The 23,190-nt window shown below is 46.3% G+C and overlaps 1 protein-coding gene across 1 annotated transcript in view; it reads right to left on the bottom strand.

Annotated features, from left to right (window-relative positions):
* ARHGAP32 (Rho GTPase activating protein 32) overlaps window positions 1–23,190 on the bottom strand; it is a 195,291-nt gene that overhangs the window by 149,896 nt on the left and 22,205 nt on the right. Inside the window, exon 2 of the mRNA XM_066607241.1 lies at window positions 513–576. The gene's annotated coding sequence lies outside the window, so the exon portion shown is untranslated. The remainder of the gene's footprint in view (window positions 1–512; window positions 577–23,190) is intronic.

Raw genomic sequence — 23,190 nt, 5'->3', positions numbered from 1 at the left:
TTAATCATTCCAGTGATTTTTTAGTCATCCATTATGTAACTATCCCCCAGTATATACAAGTCAGCTACTATTAGCTTGTTTAGTTATTTCTCTCCATCTTAAACTTCCTGGAGTCCTTCTCCTCACGTGGGACATGTGATCTCAATTCTGACAACCTAAGATTCACTTGGCTTTATGGTTTCTCAAAAGGACAGTTTTTCAGTGTGATGGACCCTACCACACAAGCTGTTTAGATGGGGACACAAACTCCTATCACAGTTACTGCTGATGATTAGAGGCTCCTGTCACAGTTATAATAAAGGAGATCACAGCTCATCCTTCTGCCTGTTCTCTATTTAGGAGAATATAGAAAGCAGGGAGAAATAAATGCCTGGTAAGTATTGGATAGGGGGCTGTTCTACATGGAATCAAGTACAATATACCCAAGAAGGCAATCAGCCAAGGGGGGCAGCAATGCAAAATGTGCATTCGCCGTAGTGGCATTTTCATAGAAGTAAAGGTCTTGCACTTACCAGAGCTCAAGGGTCCAGCCTCAATGCTACACGTTATTCATTCATAACTGCACAAATCTCACAGCTGGAAAAGAAGTAAAGATAAGAATGATCAAAGAACATTCCAGAGACACCAGCCAAGCCCTCCCCACCTTACAGAACTGAAGAAGGAATCTGGATTCCAAAAAGAGGAGAACCAGGGGTCCGTTTACACCAAATGATTTATGGATTGAACCAGCGAATGTCGTCAGAGGTCTCTCAGGCAGCCCATTTATACAAGCAGATTCATCGTTAGTTCATTCAAACGAGAAATCATTCAGTTGTTTACATTCACTGTATAAGTGAATGAGAACGACTGAACGATCGCTATTTAGGCTAAACGATTAGTGAACGAACCAATGAAGATTTTTATGCCTACATAGAATGAACAAAAAGCAAACGATTTATGGTTCATCGTTGGCTGCCTTTACACTAAACAATTATCGTTTAGGCCGCTTCCACACGGATGACTTTATTGCGCAATTTCGTTGCGATAAGACAGTGCTACAAGTTGCATGTATGTGAAGCCCATGGTTTCCTGTGAGTTCTTTCACACAAGCGATGTTTTGTTGCCTGGGACATTGCAAGACTACAAAATCATGGCATGCTCTATATAGCTGCCATTTTTTTTGTAGCCCACGTTTCCCTATGGAGCCTTCCTTTCTGTTGTATTGCATTGCATAAAAAAAAAAAAAAACCATCACCTAAGACTATCCTCTTCACCTGCGGCACTTGTCTTTAGTCTTCTGCCGGCCCTTCTTGAATTGGAGGATCTAAATCCCTGCCTCTAGGAAGGGCTGGCTGTGATTGGTTCTTGAGAGCTGTAGCTCAGCCAATGAGGGGCAGCGCTTGATGAACCAATCACAGGCATTCAATGAATGAATGGCCGTGATTGGCAAAGCGCCATGGTGCTCAGTCAGTCAGATTCAGCGCTTCCTGGAAGTGGGGATTTTCAAATCACTGACCAGGAAGAGATGCCTGAAGACAAATGCCGGGGACCTGGGAGAAGACACGGCAGAGCTGACAGCACTTCTTAGGTGATGTATGTGTTTATTCTACGTGGCAAAGACTTTTCAGAATAGGGCTTATTTTTCAAACCCCACCACCCCCCCCAATCACAATCCACCAAAAATCCTCGCACATGGTGCTACAAAATTGCAATATCGTCGCAAGAAAAACGCAGCAATATCGTGTGGACCACCCATGCAATATCGCTGCGATTTTCTCACAGCGATATCGCGCCGCCCATGTGGAAGCGTCCTTAACTGATTTTTTTGAACAACAATCGTTACATGTAAAAGGGCCTTAAGTGAAGAGCTGGACAGATCCAGACCCAGAAATCTGCTTTTTGAGTTGTTTTCTATTGAAAGGAAGGATGTGCAGTTGCTACAGACCGTAGGATAGAGTACACCCGGCCCTGGTGGGTCCCATCCCCTTAGCTACCGGCTGGTAAGAACCTCTGCAGAAGAGCTACCTTGTTAGTAAATGTAACAGTGGAATTGGCTCCAGAGGTGGGAATAAGGGGGCCCTAAATTCTATCACTACATGTGCTTTATCAGGGCTTGTAATGTGGCTTCATCGGCTGGGAGTCTGGGAAGTATTAGGGCAGTACAGGTTTTCAACCTTTTGATGCAGATAAAAAAATGTTAAATCACTAACAGCAAGCAGAGATCTTTGAAGAATTTAGGTACAAAGTATATTAGACAGATGCCGAACTTTTTGTTTTGCATCTGTCAAAAGAAACTCCGGTATAATATATGGCAAGTAAGTGATCACTGGGGGAAGGTGTGTAATATCCAGTGGAGGGGTCTGTGACCACTAGAGAGGGGTACAATATATGGGATCCCGCGACAACTGGAGCTGTACAGATCATGAGGGCTTTTGATGTCCTTGTACTCTTTTAGCAAACAACAAGAATATTGAGAATAAGGAAGGGTTTACAAAAAAGATTTTTAAATTGTAGGCCGTATTGTCCTGCTGTACATACGTATGACCCATTAATAAAACCTCATAGGTCACTTCACTACAAATCTGTCACAATGCTGTCATTGGTTGGAGCTGCTCAGTCAACTTGTCAGATTCCGGCAGAAGATCCCCCACACAAAGCCCAGGCTACAGCAGGAGATTGCACCGACCCGAGCACCTAGCGAGTAACACATTGCTCACAGGGACATGAGCCAACATTCATCCAGGAGCCCATTGCAATGTCTATGGTGGCAGAATCAATCAGCTACAAACAATTGGACCGTTATTTAATCAACACCCCAATACTGCGCAGACTGGACCAGTGATTCACAAATCTAGCAGGTCAGTAAATAAACAGAACAATTGCAGTGAGATCACAACTGATCTCCAAAAGTATTAAAAAGACTAAATTAACACTGTAGCCCTTGAAGATGACACAGTAGATAGAGCTCAAACAGGGAATAAGGCCGGTTTCATACGAACAAGTCGGATTCTGCATGCGGGAGCCTACAGCGGAATCCGGCTCTGACCCCGGCCGACGACCCAGCGTACATTCGATTTCTGTATTGCGGATGACCGTGGACGCTCGCAGTCAGTCATGCACAGTGCAGATTTTTAAAAAATATGTATTTGTTTTTTCCGCGTCGTCACTAGGTGATGACACAGGTACAAGCAGCCTATCCACAATGTCAATTGCGGATGAGCTGCGAGTCGGACGGCTTGCATTGACTTCAATGGAAGTCATCAGTGTGGATGCCACACAAAAATAGAACATCCTTGAAGTTTAAATCCGCTTGTGGAAATCTCTATCTGCTCATCTGATCAGACATGCGAATGTTCTATTATTTCAGTGGGTGTGGAATACTGCGGATCGTCCATGCAGGTGATGATCACAGATTCCTGTGAGACTGGCCTTAAGGTGTGTGAATTTAAAGGTTGGCAAAAATGGTGCCTGTGGCATACAGTAATATATTTGGCACATCTTGTTGGCCATTTTACAACAAAGTTTTTTTGCATAAACCATCAAATAGTTGCCATTCATGTGCATAAAAAAAATTTAAAAAAATGCGCACATCTTTTACAGATTTGCAGCATTTTACGGGCAGACTTCGTATCCTTTTATACGGAGCAATAGTTTGTTCGCATCAGCAAACAATGACAAAATCTGTTCGTGCGGCCTGTTCATACAGGCAAACAAGCCGTTCGCAATGTCGTTTAGACGTTGCATACATAAGATGGATTAGCGAGAAGTGAACAAATTTTGATTTGTCGTTTAATCATTGGCTGTATTGTTACTGAAAGATTATGGTTCAAATTCACAAGTTCCTACGATTTTTTTTGACCGCTAATCGTTCCGCGTATTAGGCCCGCTGGCCACGCCTCTTTCTCTTGATACATTTTTAAAAACTGTTAATACGTAAAATGAAAACGCGTTCTCCGCCTGGCTCTACGTCCTCCAGGTTTGGGGCAGAGTCTGCATTATAATTCCATCCCATTTCTAGCTATTAACCCTTTATGCTCCTACCATGAAGTATACGGCTCAGCTGTATGCCGGGGTTAGTCCTCGATTACCTGCCTTTGGTAAGAATGAACCCAATGTCATGAGCTGACAGACGGCTGGTTGGGTGGAAGCCCCTCCACTCCGCTGGTGTTTGACAATAACTTTGTTCTTCAGACAGCAGATTTATCTGTGAGCCATCCATCTGCACAGAGGCGGAGAGGTTAAATGGATGCTTTTTCGTGGCAGCGCTTCAAATCCTCTTGGCTCGTGTCCACTTCAGCAGTCTCCATCTTCTCATTCGATGACTGCCAAAGGCTTGACTGTGATGTAATGTGGTGGACTAATACGAGGCCAGATTCTGGCAGTACTGAGCATCCTGTCTACATATGGGGATTATTCTCTTCTTCGCTCGACCCTCTTTTCTCACGCTCATAGGGTCACATCCACGGAGCAGGAAGACAGTTTTGCCAAATCACAGGGGGGTCATTTGTTCTGTAACCACATCTGTCGGTTGAGAGATACAACAACACATCCAAGAGATAAAAGTCTGGAACCAAAGCTAAAGTTGTAGATTCATTCAGAAGAGTAACTAGGGGGGTTATTGTATTGTATCACTGGTAATGATCCATTGTGTATTGGGGTCCTTGTACGACTTAGGTTGGTCACATCCCAATTTGCCAAGAAGTTCTCTGCTACCACAAACCCTACTGCTATAGAAGATCCTGTCGCTGATTAATTACTATTGGCTATTTAGACCTTTATTCTTGTAATTCCTCATCTTCCCTCATTATAAACCCCTGAATCGTCGCTGGCGTATACTGCATAAGAGAAGTAATAAAACATAAGGAAACAAGCACGATGCCACTCTGACTCCTGTAGGAGTCTATAGCCACTTGTTCGAATGAATGATAGGAACGCTGCCGAAAATAACAGTAATGGTCTAATAATGGACTTGGGGCTCATTCACACGGCCATTTTGCGTATTTCCGCCCATCAGTAGTTTATTTACACACGTAAAAAAAACAAAAAAAAAAACGGACAAAATCACCCTAATTTCATGTGAATATTGCACCCAATATCATTTGCTCTCGCACTCAAAAGTAAGTTTCTTGCCTATTCCAGGGGCTCAGAAAACAATACTGAGGGTCCCGGACTGACTGCTCATGTCTGAACAGTGCTATGACAGACCTAAGGGCATTATGGTAGAGAGAGAATATTGTCCCCATGTCAGCAGCCAATAATGCCCCATTACAAGTGCACTGCCAAGAGGTCCTATTACATTAGAAGGCACCAGGAGTTGTGGAGTCCTAGACCGAGGTTTGTTGCATTGGTGTGCTCAGCACAGATGAGGAGCAATCAGAGATGTGGCATGTAAACCTGTTCCTGCACCGTCCATGGATAGGAGGATTATATACAATCTGGTGACACAAGGCCAGGAGCGTCCAGATAATACTCAGCCTGACCTGCAATGAACGGGACGTATACAGAATATGAGCTGCTCCTATTACAATCAGTATAAGATTCCCTCCGACATCCAGTAACATCGGGGATGGGAGACAGTGGAGGAGTCGGATCTGCAACACTTGTACATTATAATCCGTTTGTGTGAAACCCCCTTTACACATGGATGGAAAAGTAACTAAAAGCTCTTGGGCTCCGATGCAAAATCTGTAACAGGGCCCCCTGCCTACCATGTGCTATTTATAATAATGGTATCTTCTTATGTGCTAGAGTGGCCTTTGGGCCCCGTAAGGGCTCCAGAGCCCAGTGGCATCTGCACCCTCTATAGCTACGCACAAATTTTCCAGATGACGCCACAGATTTAGCTTTGGGTGGCTTCATACCTGCATTGGGGATTCTGGGATTCCTCCGGTTCAGGAAGCAGCAAAGGGGAATCCTGGTGGCCATATGGCATCTGTCTTAGGACAGAACCGAACAGATCCCCTTGACTCGTACAACGGAGTCAGTTTGCTTTCTGCTCAGCTACCCGGCTTTTAGCTGGAAGAAAAAGTGCTGCATGCATTTATTTAGTGCCGAATCTGAGACGGACCGTCCAACCAGAGGATCCAACGCAGATGTGAAACCGGCCTTTGTTGCCGAAAAGAACATTATCAGAAGCAAAAAGTATTCCATTGTTGCATTCTATTGGCAGGAGGCCATCATAAACATATACAAATATTGCTACATGAAATGACTCTACAAGTATGCATGTAAACACGTCTCCTCTATTTATACAAGCACTCATAGCACCCTGCTCAGACACCGCCTGTATGCAGCACATGCAGGAATGTCCTTCTCCAACGATTGTGGCCGATTATCAGGTCCATCATCTCCTGTCCCAGCATTCCTCTGATCACATAGCCATCACTAAAGTTCGAGGTGTCCGGGAGCAAGAGGTTACATACATCATGATGGAATGTAGTTGTAGCAATGATGAGTTGTGAGCTCCATACCTTCCAACCCCTGGCTGCATCAATGATGACTTCTACTTGATTTTTGACATTTGGAAATCTGCTTTCTGCAATATGGCTAAAAATAAAGCTAAGTGCTTGTTAAATAGTTAAACAGATGCGGAGAGGTTGTACACATGCAACGGGTCAGTGCCGCAGCTCTATCACCGAGGCGAGCTTTCAGCGCTCACGGAATACATTTCTTTTCTTTTAGAGGAATTGTCAACATTGGGGGAAAAAAAGCTCTTTCTACGGCTTCAGGTTCAGCGCACAGATCGCACGCAGGAAGCGCAGGCCTATGTATAAAGCTACAGAAGCACCAGCAGGTCTGCACATTACAGATGCATGAAGGAACGGACTCTCTGGAGGACACCAACTTAGGAACGGACACGGAGGGGGCCGAGCATCATCCTATCATGTGGCAGGGGACCGGGAATACACTGCAGCCTGTAGCCCTCGTGCTACAGCGGGTCCCCAAGTGTCACCATATGATGTGGGAACTATTCTTCTTTATACCTCTGCACATATAATGCCCGATGGCACACGCCAGGATTCATTTCATGTCAGATTGGTCCGTAAAGACTCGTGCATGTCTCCGGAGAAGCCCCAAGCACAGCCAGGATACCGGAATTAAGGTCCTTTTACACGGAACGATTTCCATTCAAAAAATGGTTTAAAACGGGCAAAAATGAATGAATCATTCAGTGTAAACGCAGCCAACGACCGAACAATAAATTGTTCACTTTTCATTCATTTTAAGCTAGCATAAATATCATCTGGTTGGCTCGTTCACCAATCATTCAGTTTAAGTAACAATTATTCATTCGTTCTCATTCCCTTATACAGCGAATGTGAACGACTGAATGATTTCTCATTTGAGCAAGCCAACGGTGGATTTGCCTGTATAAACAGGCTGAACAAGCAAACGGACATTGCTTTCTTGCTCAACCGATATATCGTTTGGTGTAAATGGACCCTTATGTCAGGCTCACATAGCTGGATTTGTATTGCGAATTCTGCGATCACCGTCCACGCTAGCGATCTATGGTAAAACGTGGGCATTCTCGCTTTTTTTGTTTACACTCATGGATAGCGTATTCCATGAGCAGATGAAAAATAATGGCATGCTCTATTTTGCGGCGGAATCTCCGCTGAACGGCGCGCGTTTTAAAGCTGCATTTGTGCCACGGAAATCTTGCGGTATTTCTGTGCAGTCCCACTGCGGTCATTCCGCTATATATTTATGTGGGATTTACGCCCCGTGTGACTGCAGCCTAAAGGGTCTACAGCAAATTGCAGGTAAAGTGTACTGCAGCCATCCAATCGGCAGAAACCCGCAGGACACCCGTAACGTAGAACGCATCTCGCCATCGCCTCCACAAATCGTACCATGAGCGCGCAGAAAAGAGTGACAGTGTGTAGTGAGCGCCGCCACGGATCGTCCTCCAGGGAGCTGGTGTTCCCACAATCTGGTTAGGACCGAGATCGGAACGCTGGCCCCACACAACTGGCAGAAGCTACTCATTCATCTCATCTTGCGATTCCGGAATATGTCCGCCGCAGCGTACGTGAAAGGCCGCAAGACACAGAAGGTCGTGTATCCTTCCTGTCCCAGCTGCAGGACGACACACAGACGGATGGAAGCATCCTGAACCAGGTTTAATGTCCCTCTTAAACAAGCAATAAACGTGAAGCCTCAAACAACGGTCAGAAGTGATGGAGCGTATCACCCCTTCCACCACAGAATGGCTGATATCAGGGAGCAATAGCTTGTATAAACTGGTCCTACAGTTAAGGGCCATTTACATAGCAGGATTACTTTGAGCGATATCGTCCAGTGTAAATGCAAAAAAATCGTTCACTATTCCTTATTATAATAAATACCCATCGCTGGATTGCGAACTTACAGCCATAATTTTTAATTTTTCCATTGAGCTTGATTTTTGTGTATATTTTAATGGAATTGGTACATATGATATACATTTTAGGTCGGGAGGGGTGTCGTGTCTCCTTAAGGAGAGCACCCAAAAAGTGGGTGGAGAGACCTAGGGTGTGAACGGGTCCGGGGATGGTCTAGTCTCTTCCCAAGGAGAGCACCCAGAAGGGGTGTGGGGACACCTAAAAGGTGAGTAAGGAGACTTATAAGGCCATGCTAGCTCCTCTGGGTAATTTATGCAAATAAGGAAAATGGAAAAATCCCTTTACAGCGCCACCTATTGGATGGCAGTATTCCTTCAAACCAAAGTGACTTTGTAATAAGTCTTAACAATGATTGGGAATAGAAAACCAAGCCAGAAAACCATGCACAGACAGCAGATTTGTTTCATTATTCCTGAGGAAGGACCCTCAGAGGTCTGAAAGCTTGCTGTAACATCAAGTATTTTTTGTTAGCCATTAAAAGGTATCATATCTACAAGATCGCTTGGTTTCACTTGCTGAGAACAATCACATTTTGCTCTACTGGCTAACACGGTACCAAACCCTGTTTTTTTATAAAGCCTATGAAGCTCATCCAGAAGCTGAGCCCCATAGATCACCATAGCTGGCAGACCTGGAGGCCATATTCAAGCCTCTAAGTGCCATAGCAACCCATCAGGATCCAGTGATCACATTTGGGGGAAGCGATGGGTGAGAGAGGAAGCCCACCTCCCTCTGTCAGCGTTTTACATGCCGCGGTCGCACTGATCGCGGCATGTAAAGGGTTAAACAGCAGGCATGGGCGGTTTCTCCAGTCCTCACTGTTTGAGCAGATGCCAGGCTGTTATCCAACGGCTGAGCACCCACTCCCCCTGAAAAGGAAGACCCGTGCCAGGCTACTGATGCAGTCTCCGTAAAAAGGCGATTGCATCAGAATAAAGCCCATTAACGGAAGCCGGTCACCTTTCACAGTCAACAGGCAGCTGCTCATAGATGAACGACTACCTGTTTACACAGGCGGATGGACGTTTGATGTTTACTTCTGCATAAACTGAAGGACGAACTATAAGCGAGCGTGCACATGTGCATTATATCATGGGGTCTTATTGGGTTTCTGCAGCTTCATTCCTCATATGTTGGTCTGCAAACTGCTGCCCGTAGACTTCCACGGATGCTGCGGCTGCAGATTCCTGGTAGATGCGCAGCACTGAGCACATCACCCCACACACTCTTCCATATACTGCGAGTTAAACCCCCCATACTGCGAACTGTGGTTTATGTGGGTTTTGATGAGCTGACAGCGGCTGCAAACATGCCTGGGGTAATGGCTATAAAAAGCTGAAAACCATACAATTCTGAAGTCACAATTAAGAGGATTTCAGAATTAGCGTTGGGCTGTACATTTCTTGCAGATTATCTGTGTGGGGCTCTGATGAACGCAACGCAGCTGGATACAGATCTGCAACCGGCCCAGAAAAGCAGCCCAGATATTCACCCTACAAATGACACTTCTCCTCATCACTAACATTATTTAGGCAAAGCCCACAATCTGCCATCAGGCTCCGTCTGTAAAGAGATCACCAGATCTCCGGATTTATCCTGTAATATACTTCAGAGCTGCGCTCACTATTCTGCTGGTGGAGTTACTCCTACACTACACAAACCAGCAGAACGTGTTACAATGGCGCATTCTTCATATAGGCCAACTGTTGCTGGAAGAAATGCAATGTTGATCCAGCAGTGATTGTAATTTCAACTTTATTTAATCCACTTCACAAGAGAAAAACCACTTTAATGCTGCTTATACGTCGCCTGATTACGGTTCAGGGGCTTTTTATATGATTGCACGTTGCTGTAAGTGGATGAAATGTTATGATGGGAGGAAAAAGCCGAAAAGGTAATGAGCGATGAACAGCCGGCAACCGGGTCAACACAGTGAAATAGCAGCAAGTATGCCAGTTACAACACGCAGGGTCTGCAGGTCACCAGTTGTGGTCATGGCAAGCTGAGTTCACATAACCCTACAAGGGGTTGCTGCATCTATGTTAGAACTACTTAAGGAGATAATGTAGTAAAAGGGACAAAATTAACTAAATACATAAAACTCTCCGGGTTGGTGGGATGAGAGCGAGATCCTGACACAAGAGGAGGTTGCCATGTATACAAGTCTAGGAGGTCCAGTAGCCCTTTATGCCGTACTGGCCACTACACAAAGGTCAAGTTGTGTTGAAGAGCAGTGGCAAATGCAACGGCGCTGTATAAATCTAGTAACATCATTTGCATTGATGGCGAGAAAATATCCGAAGCTTCTGTACTCAGCGGAGGTACGCGACGTATAATTATCTTTAACCCTTTCACAACCATAGATCACCAAGTATGTAATCATCAAACCCCTTTACCAGCTTATCCAGTGCAAAGTAGTAGAAACATTATCTTCTAAACCACTGTGTACCACATCATTTTAACCCCTCAGCTACTGCAGACCACATGAGCATTCAGCATTAACCCTTAGGTAACCCCTTATAACCAGAAATACACGACATGAATCTCGCTTTTGTCTTGGATGCAATAATAGCCAGATTGGTCCAATGACCAGGTAGGCAATGCCATGAAGAGGCCTTCACACCGGTCCTACTCCCGTGATTAGGGTGTGGGTGGCATAATGTAGGTAGCCGGACCCCTCTAGTCGTGTCCAGGTACATTAGTAGCTCAGCGTTATGTTGATTTGGTCATGTAACCAGTGGTATGGCCATTTCTCCGAAGTGTTCCAGAAGCTGCATTACAACACAACGCCAGGTCGCATGTTACTTGTACAACTGTGAGCAGCCGGCGTGGCCTAAACGTGCTAGCATGGCCTGCAGCGTATCCGGACTAGTCCCCCATTAAGGACATCTGAAACATCGCTGGTCAGCAATTGCAGAGGGAACCGCCGGCAGCGCATCTACAGGAGTTACATGCCCAAGTGCATTTAGCGTGGCAGGACAATCCTCAGACAACCATTAATAACCCCATTGGTAGCATGCCAAGGCGTGTAAGTACGTGGATTTCTGTGCGTGGCATTTACTGAATACTGAATGAAGCGAGATGTTTTGAATATTTTGCTTCCCTTTTTCATAATTTGCAAATCATTAACATGTCCAACGATCCTGTGATTTCCATAATCACCGACTTTTCCTTCATGGTGTTGTAATTTCAATGTTGAGAAATGTATAAAAGAATTTTGCAGGAAGCGCCCGGCAGGGAATACACCGGGGTGGGGGCAAAAGCACTGCTAAGACCCCTGTGTAGCGGCTGGCACTTATAATTGCAAACGTAGCTCCATTGAATGCAATGGCTGTGATTGGCTTAGCCGCGGTGCTTGAGAACCAATTACAGCCAGCGCTTCTTGGAGGCGGGGATTTAAGCGCTTCCTCCAAACCAGGAAGCGCTTGCTAAAAACTACAAGCAAGTCTACCGGAGATCAAGAGAAGACGTGTGCCGGACCTGACACACGTTAGGTGATGTTTTTTGTTTTTATGCAGCTAGGGCTGATTTCAGGTCTTTTACAGTAGGACTTGTTACTGTAAAAGTTGCATCGCCTGAAAACCGCGTTTTCGTGTGATGCAACAGAAAGGAAGGCTCCATAGGAAACATGGGCTACAAAACCTCGCAAATCGTAGCAATATTGAGCAACCCATGATTTTTGTTTTCTTGCAATGCCGCATCGTGAGAAAATCGCACGGTTTTGTCGCCTGTGTGAAACTGGCATAAGTCTGTATACAGTAAATGAAGGTGTGGTCTATCATGTGACTAAGATAGCCAAGTACAGTATTCTACAAGCGAAGATGTAACCACAGCAACAGCGCAGCTATGAAAACATAGGATCTCCAAACCATAAGATAATATATAGGCAATGGCCCTGTTCTGCGCCCCTGGTGGTGGAAACAGCAAAGTGCAGCAGGAAGCCATGTCCTCCGTCACAGAATCCCCTCCACAGAGCCATGTCTTCCCATCACAGAATCCCCTCCACAGAGCCATGTCTTCCCATCACAGAATCCCCTCCACAGAGCAATGTCTCCCCATCACAGAATGCCCTCCACAGAGCCGTGTCTCCCCATCACAGAATGCCCTCCACAGAGCCGTGTCTCCCCATCACAGAATGCCCTCCACAGAGCCGTGTCTCCCCATCACAGAATGCCCTCCACAGAGCCGTGTCTCCCCATCACAGAATGCCCTCCACAGAGCAATGTCTTCCCATCACAGAATCCCCTCCACAGAGCCATGTCTCCCCATCACAGAATGCCCTCCACAGAGCCATGTCTCCCCATCACAGAATGCCCTCCACAGAGCCATGTCTCCCCATCACAGAATGCCCTCCACAGAGCCATGTCTCCCCATCACTGAATGCCCTCCACAGAGCCATGTCTCCCCATCACAGAATGCCCTCCACAGAGCCATGTCTCCCCATCACAGAATGCCCTCCACAGAGCCATGTCTCCCCATCACAGAATGCGCTCCACAGAGCCATGTCTCCCCATCACAGAATGCCCTCCACAGAGCCATGTCTCCCCATCACAGAATGCCCTCCACAGAGCAATGTCTTCCCATCACAGAATCCCCTCCACAGAGCCATGTCTCCCCATCACAGAATGCCCTCCACAGAGCCATGTCTCCCCATCACAGAATGCCCTCCACAGAGCCATGTCTCCCCATCACAGAATGCCCTCCACAGAGCCATGTCTCCCCATCACAGAATGCCCTCCACAGAGCCATGTCTCCCCATCACAGAATGCCCTCCACAGAGCCATGTCTCCCCATCACAGAATGCCCTCCACAGAGCCATGTCTCCCCATCACAGAATGCCCTCCACAGAGCCATGTCTCCCCATCACAGAATGTCCTCCACAGAGCCATGTCTCCCCATCACAGAATGCCCTCCACAGAGCCATGTCTCCCCATCACAGAATCCCCTCCACAGAGCAATGTCTCCCCATCACAGAATCCCCTCCACAGAGCAATGTCTTCCCATCACAGAATCCCCTCCACAGAGCAATGTCTCCCCATCACAGAATCCCCTCCACAGAGCAATGTCTTCCCATCACAGAATCCCCTCCACAGAGCAATGTCTTCCCATCACAGAATCCCCTCCACAGAGCAATGTCTCCCCATCACAGAATCCCATCCACAGAGCCATGTCCCCCCTCATAGAATCTTCTCCACAGAGCCATGTCTCCCCATCACAGAATGCCCTCCACAGAGCCATGTCTCCACATCACAGAATGCCCTCCACAGAGCCATATCTCCCCATCACAGAATCCCCTCCACAGAGCCATATCTCCCCATCACAGAATCCCCTCCACAGAGCCATGTCCCCTCATCATAGAATCCCCTCCACAGAGCCATGTCCCCTCATCATAGAATCCCCTCCACAGAGCCATGTCTCCACATCACAGAATCCCCTCCACAGAGCAATGTCTCCCCATCACAGAATCCCATCCACAGAGCCATGTCCTCTCATCATAGAATCCCCTCCACAGAGCCAAGTCCTCCATCACAGAATCCCCTTCACTGAGCTATGTCCCCCAATCACAAAATCGCCTCCACAAAGCCAAGTCCTCCATCACAGAAAAAAATCACGGCATGCTCTATCTTTCTGCGATGTGCTATTTTTTATCTTAACTTATCGATTCCCTATGAATCCCCCTTGTTTATCACATCGCAAAGCATGAACTTGCGATTTCTGCGCGATGAGTTCTTAACATCAGAAGGTCCTATTGACTTTTGCGATAAAAAAAATGAGCGCTTTTTTTCGCAGTTTGCATCAATGCAAATTGTTCTCAAGAAATAGCATTGCTGATGCTCAAAAAAAAAAATATATCACAGGAACAAAGCTACAATATCGCCACGATTTTCTCATGGCAATATCATGATTGGTTTAAGCCAGTTGCACACAGCCAATTAGGGCTTTCCCTGACAGTGGAGGGAAGCAATCATTGCAGCCCTGCCATGGCTGACCCCGGAGTTCAGAAACACAGCTGATCCCACAGATAGGCGATCATCAGTGCTTCCTTCTAGCAGGATGGTGGCCATCCATCCGCAGCACTGCGGGTCGTAGGTTGTGCACCTCCGGTATAGAATGAATACAACTGTACCAAACCCTCAGTTGTGAGAAATACTAGGTCTGTGCAGATTCTGTATAAACAGGCTACCAGCAGATATATTGAAAAATGGTGAGGAATTAAAGTCCTGGAACATTGTATATTAGAAAATTGCAAAACTTCAACATTGATTAAACATAAAAGCCCTTCATGATCCAGCATCTCGCAGCGCACATACATTCACAGTATGGACCTATCAGAGTACGCCCTCCTTGCTGCCAGCAGGCCTGATGCCAGGCACCACAAGCTGATCGGGAAACGAGAGCCGCCCCTCCTGCAGTCTAGTGTGCAACAAATCTGATTTTCTGGCATAAGCGGTCATTCTCAGTGGTGCCAGCTTCCACGCCTTCCCGCATTCCTACCTCTATAGAATGCAGCGTGGTTCTCTCACCAATCAGCCAGGACCTCAGAAGAAGTCTGTTTATTTGACTTGTGTCTGTGCGATAAGTATTCACACCCGGGGCGATCACACAAGATATGAAGGCAGCGCAAACCATGTGACCCCGCAGCAAGATCATGAGTTCCCCGCTCACCTCCACCTGCTGCTGTAACCCATCCCAAATTCTTCTTTTTTAAAGGGAAGCTGTAAGCACCTTTATGCTGCCCTGTCTGAGAGCAGCAAAAATTAGTGGCAGCCACGCTTGTTTCAGCAGTCTGTCACTTACCTGTCAACATGCTGCAGCTTTGGAGAATCTACAGTCATGTCCATAGCTATGACGGAGGCTCCGGTATAAAATGCCAAACAAAATAGCACAGCATGCTGCGTTTCTTTGCCAAGAAAGTGCTGGAGGGCAGGCTAGAAGCCCAAAATACCCTATACTGATGGCAGTCAGTAGAATTTGTGTCCGGCATGTGCCGAATCCGGCATTACCGGCTTATGACAGAGTGGAGCAACAGCAACTAAAAACGCTGGTGTGAACGCAGCCTTAAACAGTGCAGCACAACAGTAGCACCATGAGGCAGGAGTCCAATGCATTAATGGAATGCAGGCTCCTCCCGCCTGCCACTGATTGACAGCTTTTTCCCCCTACACCAAATCGCTGAAATAACTGCAACCCATCACCATTTTAAACAGCCTGCAGAGAAGGCAACATAAAAGGGACTGACCGATTCCCTTTAAGGACACATTAGTTATTATTTCAAGTGAATATGAGGCTCATCTGCTGCCTTTAACTCTGTTATTTGAATTTATTTGGATTTCGGCCCGGGATCCACTCTAACTTTACACATACTGATTATTGCAAGTTATTAATATTAATATTAACCAAGATGTGATAATTGCTGTCATATCAACTTGGAGCCTAGGGTATAAAAGTAACATGGAAAAACCCAGTCAGCAGGCCAATCAAGTTCTGTATTACCGTAGTCAAGTATATGCTAACCATACTGGAAAAAGCAGGGAGTAGGGACAGACACGTGTATAAATGTGATCTAGCCCCAAATTAACGTATATATTGTTTGAACGCTGTCAATGGACATCTACACCCAAGAGCGCGATGATTTATCAGATTATCACACGTAACGCATCTGCTCATGGAGACTGAACGCTGCCTGTCAACAAGATCAGGGATAAACTACCATGAATTAATATGTACTGATCTGTTCCTGTTACAGTTGGAAGAAACAGCAGAGAACGAGTGTGGGATCAAGGAAAATCCTAATACTTGTTGGCAGGAAAGTGAGGAGATGTTAAGATGATGAATAAAGGAGTACGTGACGGGAAACTACGGCAAGCTTTTAGTTTCAGGCAAGATTAGAACTTTCTCTTAGATAAAAATCGAGATAGAAAATCCAAAGAGTCAGGAGCAAGCAACACAAGTGCCTGATGGGAATTATGATAGACAATGGAAGAAGGCCAGATCTACATCATTCCCTTGCAGAACGGACTCAGAGGGTCATCTAGCCTTATACATAAAGGGTCCTGCTGCTCAGTAGATCTTACATTTATTAGAATAGCCTGCTTTATATATATTCACATTGGGGGGATTTCTCTGATCTCATCACTTGCTGCAGTCAATAGAAATATCATGCTTGCTCTGGGGTTGCCATGGTAGTATCAACAGACTTCCTGTCATGTGTCACTTTACCTGTGTTGTGATAAGTGGAGGTCACATGACAGGCAGTCCATGGCAACCCCAGAGCCAGCGCACTATTTCCAATGACTGCAGCTGTGAGAGACATATGAAGCGTTACACTAAGTCAGCGAGTTTATAGTCAGACGATTCCCTGAGATTTAGTGCTCAATAATTTCAGAGTCTTGCCTAAAAGCAAAATTAGAATCTCAGGGGCATCAAAAAGTGCGGTTTGCATGGAGCTTCATTATACATGTAGCATCTAATTGATTTTCCTTTATTAGTGTTGCCTGTAGTACAAGAAGATGTGGTAATTCACCTAGGATTACCACCCATGTACAGGACTCCGTTGGCTTCCAGGCTTACATTTTAAATTTAATTAAAACTGCTCAGTGGTAAATCTACGCGATACAGAACGCCGCGTTCCGGTCTGACGGAGGATTCTGTGCGGCTTCTGGAACAATTTACAATCAATCTAAACTCATCTAATAAGAAAGTGAGATGCCTCGTCCGCTATGCGAGTCATGCTAACAAGGCTTCATTCACATGGGGCACTAACTCCCAACCCCGCATCAAGACTGCATCATTACCGCTCCATGGATAATTACCTTCATCCATTAACACTTTACGTTTTGGGGGTATGATACCTAATGCAAGGGGACTTAAACTTACGTCTTGTGGATAGAAAAAGCGGGCATCCACAAATAATAGCGCAAAAAAAATGGCGTTTTACATTGTGCAGCGATCGATTGTGAGCTCAGTTATTGGCTGCAGCACCAGTGACTCCTCGCAAACAGGCTGCAGCAGCTTGTAAACATGATATCAGAGGGGAGACGCCGGAGATGTTCGTGTAAGCCTAGTTGTCAGGTGGAGAATAGATTTTAGACCAGGTTCACACGACCGGATTCCTATTGTGGAATCCACAGTCGGCGTCAGTTATATACTTTTGCTTTTTCCTTCACACTCGCAGATATGAATTGCGTATTCCGCGAACAGGGGAAAAAATCTTAGCATGCTCTATTTTGCGGCAGACACTACGCGGATGGCCTCCATTGATGTTAATGGGGGCTGTCCGATCCGCAGCCCATCTGCAATTAACATTGCGGATAGGCTGCAAGTAGGTGACGTGTGGGAAATATATATATATTTTTTTTAAATCTGTACTGTGTATGACCGCTTGCGAGCCTCCACGGTCATCCGCATTACAGATTTTGCAGGTATGCGGGGTTGCTGGCCGGGGTCACAGCAGTATTCCTCTGCAGGATCCCGCATGCGGAATCCGACCCGGTTGTGTGCAGCCGGCCTTACACAGGAAGGACTACAACCCCTTTAAGAAAACCTAGTGAAAGCAGAAAAGTAAACGTGCCAACTGAGGCAGAACAGTAACTTTATGAAGAATATATGAAGTGTTGCTCATTTCCAGCAGCTGTCCAATTAGTTGGATTGTCACTCTATGCAAATGTCCTCATCAAGTGAAGATCTTTGAATGGTTGCTTCCTGGATGCAGACGTCTCGCTGGTGATGCCAGCTACTCAGCTCTCCTTTGTTTTCATTTTTCTGGGAAAAGCAAAATGCGGAGACTTTCAAAAATTAAAATCGTGGTTTACTGTAACATCTATGACTCGGAGGACAGAACTTCATGAAAGAGGCTGTGCTAAGGCTCCGTTCATCTCTGCGCTATCATTGAAGCGCTACATTGATAATGTCAGAAATACCAGATCCCACAATTCTTGCACGAATACGAGTCATATGCATGAGCGATGTCCTATCTTTTCGCATTTATCGGAATGCACTGCCCTTTGTTTTCAATAGGACAGTAAAACACATCACACAGCATATGATGTGCATGAGAGGTTTCCCATTGAAAGCAATGGGGAAACTTGCCAATTCTCTAACGTGGTTGAAAGTTGCGCCAGAGGATCGCTACTTCACAGAAGGGATGGGAGGCATTTTAGACAGCTCGCGTTGACGTGAAAATGCACACTGGCGAGCACGATATCAGCCAGAGATCGTTCTTGCCTATGTGTAGGTAGCCTTAGGTCCATACTGTTCTAACTCCACTTTTGGTCAATCTTCTATTAAATCGACATCTGTGTTCCAAGTCGCATCATTGGGAGACAGTATTGTGTAAGTTCAGATTGTATGTCTATGTGGGACACTAATTATGACACTTTGTTCTAACACCCCAGGTTACTGTAACTTCTTTGACCAATAGCAGGTCGGTAGTTTGTCAGCTGACAGGCGGAAATGTAATGGCGTTGGTGAGGATGGAGAGCACAGTGGCATGTGGTGTAAAACTGCATCAGATTGTTAAAAGAGTTTTTGCACAACTTAAAATTACTTCCCAAGCACTTTGTTCTTCCTGGTTGCTGCCGATTTGGGTGCGGAATTCAAAATTGCAGAATCTTGCTGGCAATTCCCCATCAAAATCTGCATTTAGCAGTGCGGCATTCGGGACAGCATATTGCACAATGCCATCGCAGAATCTTCCATCCCATTTGAAAGCTCCCATAGGAGGGATAGAAAATATTTTTTCAGTTGCAAAGCTGAACATTAAAGGGGTTGTCTGAGTTATGTAAAGCCTTCTCACTGGACCCCCATGTTGTAAAAGAACATCAGCTGATACTCACTTCTCCCCCGCTCATAAACCGCATGCATGTGACGTCCCATAAACCTGCTGCAGCCAATAACCGTGCTCAGCAATCATCACTGAGCGCTGTAATTGGCTGCAGCAGTTTGTTCGAAGACAGCTCAGGCTGACTGTAGCATGTAAAAATGATGTCAAAAGGAAGACCGGAGGGAGGAGTATTAGCTGGTCTGTTATTTTACAGCATGTGGGACCCTGTAAGAGGACTTTACTTAAAGGGGTTTTCCAGGCAGCAGCCGCAGGGATACAACAGGATTGCAACGCAAGCATTGCTCCGATCCCTGTGTAGTAGCTGGCGCTCATAATTGCAAGCTTAGCTCTCAATGAAATCAGTGGGTGCTGTGTCTGCAATTACAAGCGCAGCTCCCATTGAGTTCAATGAGAGCCGTTCTTGCAGTAACAAATGCTGGCGGCTACACTGGGGTCGGTGCAGTGTTTCCGCTCCGACCACTTCCTATATAACCGATTCAACTCACACAACCCCTTAAACAAATCCAAAGATTCTGGAGTGGTCCACGTGGTCTAGTGTGGCACTCCTACTGCTACCTGAGAGAACCAGGAGTCTGACAAGGGTGGACAGCCCTTAGACTGGCACTTTGGATGGGTATAAAGTGTTGGAGTTATGCTAAGGTACTAGGCCTATTTGATAGTTATGTGCAACGGCTATGTTATTTAGCAGCCAGGGATGTGCTAAGATTGTGTATACTGTGACCATTAACAGTGTAAAGATTATGCTAGTGTTGCTGTTCTTCTGCAGTAAAGGGCCTATTTACCCAGCTTGGCCTGGCCGTGGTTTATCTGGTGTGCTGCCATCCATTGGGTGGAAGAAGGAGGGCGATCTGCTGAGCTAACAACCCCCAAGTTGTCTCAAAAGGCAGTGGTTCATGGACGAATGAATGTTTACTGTGAATGGAGGGGGGTGACCAGAACGATCTCCGGCATGTGCCGCATCCATTCACTGAGTGATCATCGCGCCGGTGTGAAAGCGCAGGAGCAATTACCTCTGGGACAACTGGCGGGCGCTAAAGCACCCCGTGTAAATGGGGAAACTGCACCAACCCTTTTCAAGAGAGCACAGGGCACGTTGGGAGGCTCTTCTGAAGTGCACATCGATTGCAGTTTGTTACTTGTGACCCCATAAGTCCCGTATAAACAATGTCTTTGTATGCAAAAGTTATTGTTTTTAGAAGGGATTGTTCTTAGTGAAGATATTACATCAAATAGTAAACTCGGAGTTAATTCAAATGTTAACTTTAGGAGTTTTCTTGGAGGGCACTTCTCGTTCAGTCGCTGCATGCGTTTACACGAGACGAGTATCCTTCAGACCCCCACGGGAGCCTGACCGATCCTGAACACCAATCGGGACGTGTAAAAAGGCCATAAGCCAGCGATCCGACTTCAGAAGGAAATCCCCCAACAGTGTGAGAGGCATCTACTGCATTGCACAGGGTAACACACGGCGCACTAGTCATGCGTGCAGAGCGCAATGTTACATGGTATGCAATGATAATGCAATGTGAAGTCAGAGCATGAAATGTAAATGAATTAATGGCTTGAAGCAGAAGCTGCAGAGGGAGGAGCGGGGAGGGCCATATATTTCAGCTGTGGGAGAAAAAGACAAATGAGGCAGAAAAAAGAATCTCCAGCAGACCGAGAGCTAAGACGTGGAATCAGACAGTGAGCGAAGGAACCTCCAGGGGTATGTGAAGTCCAGGAGCGGCACACATCACTGTGTAACATAGTGCAAGCGTGCTGGCCACAATTAGCAGGGGTCATCATTTAGCTTCCAGCATGCCCACCAAGTTATGCGATTATTCGGATAAGGGGAATGTCATAACTGAATATCAAGGTAGATTTGCCAAGCAAGAACCTAAAAAAGCTGAGTGGGACCCACGAAGGGACCAAAAGATGTGCAGACGGTCTATTACATGTTAAGATGGACACGATTTGAGTTTTCTGGCACCTGATTTGACATGAACCTGAATGGACAGAGTTAATGCTATGACGTGCCAAAGAAATCCTTGCCAACGGCCAGGGGCGTAACTATAGGGAATGCAGAGGATGCGGGTGCACCCGGGCCCAGGAGCCGTAGGGGGCCCATAAGGCCTCTCCTCTCAATATAGGGAGCCCAGTACTATGAGTAAAGCATTATAGTTGGGGGCCCTGTTACAGATTTTGCATAGGTTTGCTACTTAGTATTATACTAGTAATTATTAGGAAATTATAGTACCAGTGTTTCTGGTGGCACAATGCGCCACACAGCTTTGCTACATGTACGTCACACACACATAGCTGTGCTACATGCCATGCGCCTGACAGACACAGCTCTGCTACATGACATGCCAGTTACAGACACAGCTTTGGTACATGACATGCGCCTGACAGACACAGCTCTGCTACATGACATGCCAGTTACAGACACAGCTTTGGTACATGACATGCGCCTGACAGACATGACATGCGCATGGTACAAACACAGCTCTGCTACATGACATGCGCATCACAAACACAGCTGTGCTACATGACATACATCCATGCTGACTATACACATTACATGCGTAGCACATTAGAAAAACAGCCACTCGCAGCTCTACTACATTTAGGGCTCATGTCCACGTGCAGGTTTGAATTCCGGGATCCGCGTGGGGCACCTGCGCGGATGATCCGCAGTTCAAACCGCCCATAGACAATCATGGGTGCCCGCAGCTTAATTAACAGACGCTAGTTTGTTTTCCGGATCTTCTGGTACGAACAACAAATCGCAGCATGCTCCGTTTTGCCATGGATCCCGCAGGGACGGCTTCCATGCACAGAGGAGACAACAGACAACCCGCACGCATCCGGACTGGTAGGTAATGTCCGTTTGCCGTGGGCAGAGTAGGATCCTGCGGCGGGGCTCTCACCCTTGAAACCCGACCCACCCGTGGACATGAGGCCTTATGCTGACTGCATACATGACACACACAGCTCCTGGAATACAGTGAGGAGCCCATGTGATCCCTGACTCCACCCACACAGGTGATCAAATAATGATGACATCATCACAGGTCTTGGTACTTTTTGTTGGCTTATCCAGTATGCATATTAACTTATTCCACAAGACTTCTGCTCGACTCATAACCCGATTGGTTGTTTAGGTTGGCTGATTCACAATTACAGCAACCTGATTGGTTGTTTGGGTTGGCTGATTCACAGTGATTGGTTGTTTGGGTTGGCTGATTCACCAAACAACAAGTCAGGTTGTGAATCGAGCAGGAATCTTGTGAAATAAGTTAATATGCATCCACTATACAGTACTACCAAACTCCAGAATGGCTCCTCCCACAGCAGTGATGTCACCACAGTTCCTTCAGCCCGCCGGATCTCTGTGGTGACGGTAGGTCGGTGTCTCCTGTCAGGACCGCAGAGTTGTGCCTGGCATAACAGCTTAGTTGCATTCTCCGTGTGTTAGGACCTGCCATAACGGTGCCAGGGGGCAGAGCTACGACATCACCAGGGGGTGCAGCTATGACGTCACCAGGGTTGTGGCTATGATGTTGCCAGGGAGTGGGAGCATGAAAATCACTCACTCACATACTTACAAACATGTGATCATTAGTAGTTTGACTTGCACATAGATAAAGCATACAAAGGGTGCCAGACTAGCTGATTCGTGTGGTGCACCACTCAAGGTCACAACCTATTAATGATACCATTAGGCTGCCTGCCCACGGGTGATAGGTCACTGCATTATCTGGGGTGATAATCCGGCCGCGGGTAATGCAGTGAAAGCTTTCCATAGGCTAACTATGGAAAGCACAGCCCGACATCCACGAGCAGAGAATCATAGCAATTCTCCGCTCGTGGGATTGAAATTGCGGCATGCTATGATTTGCCGCGATTCTCCACGGTGAACCCATCTATTAGATAGGCTCATCGCAGAGACCTGTCAGTGCTCCCCCCTCCTCCTCCGCGCCAGGATATCGCTAGCGG

Source organism: Eleutherodactylus coqui, chromosome 6 (assembly GCF_035609145.1).
Source record: "Eleutherodactylus coqui strain aEleCoq1 chromosome 6, aEleCoq1.hap1, whole genome shotgun sequence".
Lineage (NCBI taxonomy): Eukaryota > Metazoa > Chordata > Amphibia > Anura > Eleutherodactylidae > Eleutherodactylus > Eleutherodactylus coqui.
Note: the sequence above shows the minus strand (reverse complement) of the source record. Positions and strands in the feature narration are given on the sequence as shown.